We start from the raw sequence: 6,029 nt of genomic DNA on the forward strand, positions 1-6,029 counted from the left end.
GCTAGTTTACAAGACCGTTCCGGTCTCTGTTTCCTCCCGGACGTAAGGCGTGCGTTTGAAACACAACAAGTGTTCACGGCCTCGGTGTTCCAGCGGATGGACGTCAAGTTCGTCCTCATGTTTACTTCCTCTTCTCTTCTGCTTCACCTTCCAGTCCGCCGACTTCCCCTGCCGCCCTGTGCACGCCGCTGAGCCCCGGCTCCCCGTCCCCGCGGGCCCCTCACCGCTGTGACCGTGTGCAGCTCGGCCTCGCTTCTCAGTCTTGTGTTTATCGCTTCGGATGCGGCAGGCGGGGGGTCTTCATGTTCGATTGTGATGTCTCCGCTGAGCTCCCCCACGTGCGGGGCACGAAATCCTTGCTTGCTGGCGTTTTAGGAAGCGGGATCGCAGACCCAGCGGGCAGCCAGCGTGGCGGCTGCCTCCCCGGAGCAGCGGCAGCATTTTCTCCATCGTCAGGAGGGGGGTTTCCCAGTTACCTGGAGCCCAGGCCTCTGGCCCCACGCGTGCAGCTCTCTCCGGGGGGAGCCCCTGCCCTCGCCGGGCCGCCGGCTGCACGGAAAAGGGGGCCCTGCCCACTCTGCCTCTAATGGTGTCCCTTGGAGCACAGAATTTTACACTTTATTTTTTTTAAATATATTTTATTGATATTTTACAGAGAGGAAGGGAGAGGGATAGAGAGTTAGAAACATCGATGAGAGAGAAACATCGATCAGCTGCCTCCTGCACACCTCCTACTGGGGATGTGCCCACAACCAAGGTACATGCCCTTGACCGGAATCGAACCCGGGACCCTTCAGTCCGCAGGCCGACGCTCTATCCACTGAGCCAAACCGGTTTCGGCGAATTTTACACTTTTTAAAAAATATTTTTTTTATTGATTTCAGAAAGCAAAGAAGAGAAACATCGAGGATGAGAGAGAATCATGGATCGGCTGCCTCCTGCACGCCCCCTACTGGGGATGGAGCCCACAACCAAGGTACATGCCCTTGACTGGAATCGAACCTGGGACCCTTCAGTCCACAGGCCGATGCTCTATCGACTGAGCCAAACCGGTTAGGGCAGAATTTTATATTTTTTTAAAAAATATTTTTTTTATTGATTTCAGAGAGCAAAGAAGAGAGAGAAACATCGAGGATGAGAGAGAATCATGGATCGGCTGCCTCCTGCACGCCCCCCACTGGGGATGGAGCCCACAACCCGGTGCCCCGACCAGGAATCGAACCCTGACCGCTTGGTCCGTAGGCCGATGCGCAGCCCCTGAGCCGCGCCGGCCGGGCCAGAGTTTGACGTGTTGATGATGTCCGGTGTAGCTGCTTTTCCTCTGTGACGGGGGCCTGTGGAGCCATATCCGGGGCAGAGCTGAGTGCGGGGCAGGCGAGGCCACTCCGGGCCCCAGGCCGCCCGCCCGCTGTGCAGGGCCCTCCGTCCGCGGCTGCGCCTCTGGAGCGCCGCCCTTGGCACCGGCGCTGGGTGATCTCACCGCCAGGCGGTTCCAGCATGCTCGCTCAGTCCCCTGTGGAGGAAGTTACCGCGACACGCCCTCGCCCCTCTCTGACCCCTGACCCCTGACCCCTGACCCCAGCCTAAGCCGAGCCCAGAGCAATGGGACTGGCTCTGGGGGCGATGCTTCCGGAGCTCCCCGCTTTCCCAGACCCCAACAGGGAGAGACCAGGCGAGCCTGCGGGGCTGTTTCTTCTGCAACGGCTTTCTGGTTGGTGTCGGGCCCACAGCCGGAGAGGGCTGCCGGGTGGTTGGTTAAAAGGATGCCGCCTCGCCCTGGCCGGCGTGGTTCAGTGGGTAGAGCGTCGGCCCGTGTACCGGAGGGTCTTGGGTTCAATTCCTGGCCCTAGTTGGGGTGCATGCCGAAGGCAACCAATCAACGTGTCTCCTTCACATCAATGTCCTTCTCTCTCTCTCTCTCTCTCTCTCTCTCTCTCTCTCTCTCTCTCTCTCTCCCCTTCCTCCCCCTCTCCACTGTCTCCGTGGGAAAGAGTGTCCTCAGGTGAGATCGACAGCAGCCCAACAAGGGCCTGCCTCGTGTCAGGGAGAGGCTCAGGCAGGAGCTGACTCCGGGGCGCAGAGGGGCTCCGGGCTCTTTGGAGCAGACACGCCCAGCCCAGCTCGGGGGGGGGGGGGGCGGGGGGGGAAGGCAGGGGCCGCCCATCCTCTCGATGAGTTTCACCTGCTCACCCAGGACGCGGTGCCCGGGGAGTGAGAGCCATGGGCCTGTGCGGGCAGCACCGGGGCCTGGCTCGGGTCCTCTCCCGGACCACGCGGCTTCCCGGCCTCCCGAGGGCCCCCCTCCCCGCTGTGGGAAGGCCTCCGCTCGGCCTGGAAGAGGGCGCAGCCACCCCCACGCGGGGTTTGCACCTTCAGGAGCCGCTGGGTGCCCTGGGCCTCTCCTCCCAGCTCCCGGGAGCCCCAGCCGGGGACACAGAAGCCCCCGGAGAGGTAGGTGGGGGCCCGAGGCCGGCGGAGCGGGGAGGGACCTGCCCCTGGGGCGGGGGGGGGGGGCGGTAACTCTGACGCATCTGGCTCAGGGTGGCTGGGCAGAAAGGAGCTGGCTGGTCTCAGAGGCCGAGGGAGGCGAGATGGTTCTGAAGGCGCGACTGGAAGAGGGGAGGGCGGCCGAGCCGGAAGAAGGGGCGTCCGGGTCTGCTCCGTCCACACGGAGAAGCGGGAGACAGGGGTGGGGGTGGGGTGCTGAGGGGTCACCTGTTGCTGTTCCTTTATAACTACGTTACTGAGATCGATCACATAGCACACAACTCACGCCCTTAACGTGTGCAACTCGGTGGCTTTTAGTGGATTCACAGCGACACAGCCGCCACCACATGCGTCTGAGGGTGCTGAGGCCACTCCCAGAGGAACCGGGGACTCCCCGCAGTCCCTCCCCTCCCCCTTCCCCACCCAGGAAGCCGCTGACCCCCTCCCCCCCAGTCTCTGCGTTTGCCTGCGGTGGGCACTTCCCCTCAACGGGGCCGGCAGCGCGGGGGCCTTTAGTGCGCGGCGCCTTCTACCCACTCGGTCTCGGCGGGCGTCAGGTCTCGGCAGGGTCCGCCCCCCTCCTGCCCGTTGCTCAGCGCTGGTGTTGCTGCAGAGAGCGCATTTGTCTGTCCCTCAGCTGACAGGACGTCTGGGTTATTTCCACATTTTTAAAAATAATAAACCTCCTCTTACTTCCTTTTTTAAAATATGTTTTTATTGATTTCTGAGAGGGAGAGAGAGAGAGAGAAACATCAATGATGAGAGAGAATCACTGATTGGCTGCCTCCTGCTCGCCGCCCCCGCCCCCCGACTGGGGATCAAGCCCTCAACCCGGGCATGTGCCCTTGACCGGAATCGAACCTGGGACCCTTCGGTCCACAGGCCGACGCTCAATCCACTGAGCCACCCCGGCCAGGGCTCCACGTGTTTGTTTATTATGAACATCGCTGCGTGCACGTGCTGGGCGGACGGGTTTTATTTCTCGGGGGTCTGCACCTCGCCGTGGCCTTCCTGCAGCACCTGGGGCTCCCTGGCCGGCACTCGGCGGCTGTGCCCCCTGGACACCCCGCCAGCAGCGTGCGGGAGCCCCATGTCTCCTCGTCCTCGCCAGCACTGCCTCTGGATCAGGGCCGTCCTGTGGGTTGTGAACCGGTGTCTCCTGTGGTTTTGACCTGCGTTTCCCCGGCGACTGACGATGCGAGCGCCTCTGCGTGTGCTTATTGGTCCTTTGGCCCTCCTTCCTTTGAAGCGTGTTTTGAGACCCATTGTCCCTGGTTCGCGGGGTTGTCTGAGGCACCGAAGTGGTTCATGTCGGCGAGCGGCAATCCTTCCTCAGGTCCAGGATCTGCAAACGTTTTCTCCTCCTCGGAGTTGCCCTTTCGCTGTCTTTTTTTTTTTTTTTTTTTTTAAATATATTTTATTGATATTTTTACAGAGAGGAAGGGAGAGGGATAGAGAGCTAGAAACATCGATGAGAGAGAAACATCAATCAGCTGCCTCCTGCACACCCCCCACTGGGGATGTGCCCGGAACCAATGTACGTGCCCCTGACCGGAATCGAACCCGGGACCCTTCAGTCCGCAGGCCGACGCTCTATCCACTGAGCCACACCGGTTTCGGCTCCTTTCGCTGTCTTAATGGGGTCCCTTGAGGCTCAGAATTGCAGATGCTGATGGTGCCCCACGTACCTGTTTTCCTTCTGTGACTCCTGCCCGTGGTGCCGTATCTAGGAAACCGTGGCCCACGCCAAGGCTATGATCGTTCACATGGCGTGTTTCCCCTACACATTTTATAGTTTCCGCTCTTGCGTGTAGGCCTTCGACCCAGTTCAGTTTACATTTTGTGTGTGGTGTGAGGTAGGGGTCCAACTTCCCTTTTGCACACGCAGGCGTCTTATTTTCATCGTTTTCTGCAGCTTCCTGGGTGTTTTTTTTGTGTTTTTTTTTTCCATGAGCTGGGCAAGCAGGCATCATTTTATCCCAGTTCCTACGCCCCAGGGGAGCCAGCCCGCGCCCTGCGGTGAGGTTCCCATGGTAAGCCCCTCAGAAAACTAAACACGCGGACGGACACACACACTCTGATCCCACAGGACGGGGCGTGCCCTCCTCCCGCCGCTCCCTGGCTGCGTCCGGGACGTCCTCACGGGGCCGTTCGCGCCTTCGGCTGAGTCACCGCCTTGTAAGGCCCTCGGCTCAGGCCCTGATGTTTGTGCTGCGCCTGAGTTTGCAGGTCGTTTCCAGGGACGGTGCCCGCCCCTTCCCGGCGGGGCGGCCAGGAGGAAGGGGCCCACGAAGCGAAGCTGCTCGGGGCGGGAGGCAGAGGGCGCGGGTGACTCGTGAAGGCTGGCACCCACGTCACCCTGCGGTTCAAACCCGGAAAAGTCCCCTGGTGGGCCAGTCCCCTGTGGTGTGTGTGGTCACGCCACGGCGCCCGGCAAAGAGGAGCGGGGGATACTCGGAGAAGGAGGGAGCGGGAAGGGGGTGGGAGATGCGGCTGCGAGGAGGGGTGTGGGGAGCTCAGAGGGAGGGACATCAAAGGGGCGCTGGGCCCGGACACGTGGCTCAGGGGCTGAGCGTCGACCTGTGAACCAGGAGGTCACGGTTCCATTCCCCGTCAGGGCATATGCTGGGGTCGCAGGCTCCATCCCCAGTGTGGGGCGTGCAGGAGGCAGCCGGTCCATGATTCTCTCTCATTGTTGATGTTTCTTTCTTTTTTTTTTTTTTTAATATATTTTATTGATTTTTTACAGAGAGGAAGAGAGAGGAATAGAGAGTTAGAAACATCGATGAGAGAGAAACATCGATCAGCTGCCTCCTGCACACCCCCCACTGGGGTTGTGCCCGCAACCAAGGTACATGCCCCTGACCGGAATCGAACCCGGGACCCTTGAGTCTGCAGGCTGACGCTCTATCCACTGAGCCAAACCGGTCAGGGCTCATCACTGATGTTTCTATCTCTCGCTCCCTCTCCCTTCCTCTCTGAAATTAATAAAAAGTATTTTTGTAAAAAGGGGGGCAATGGGTGGGCCCCGGAGCAAACACGGCCTCCTCTCCCGAGCGGGCGTGTTCGGTGTTGGGTCAGGGGTCCACGCTCCGTGGGACTGTCCCAGGAGGGAGGGCTCACGGTGGGCACCTGGGTGACGCTGACCCGTCCTCTCAGCCCCCCTTTGGGAGTGATGCCCGGCCCAGCTCCCAGCGCGTGGAGAGGGAGCCTCTGCCCCATGGCCTCACTGCGGGGGGCGGGGGGAGGAGGGGGACGGGACCTGCTCTTTGTCTGCAGGAAGCCGGATGGCAGTGTCTGCCCGGGTCTGGCCCCAGCCCAAGGCTGAGCGCCCACACAGCTCCCCCAGGACCCGGCGAAGGAAGGACAGCCGCCGTTGGCCAGCATGCGGCCCAGAAGGAGCGGGCGGCCTCGGAGCTGCCCGCCGGCAGCCGGGTCAGGCCCTGGCTGAGCACCCGGCTGGCAAGCACCAAGGAGAAGCAACATCGGCTCTCGGCCACTTGGCGGCAAGGGGCTGTGGGCTGTGGGGGTGTGGGGGGCGG

This window comes from Plecotus auritus (genome assembly GCF_963455305.1).
Source record: "Plecotus auritus genome assembly, chromosome: 7".
NCBI classification, from domain to species: Eukaryota; Metazoa; Chordata; class Mammalia; order Chiroptera; family Vespertilionidae; genus Plecotus; species Plecotus auritus.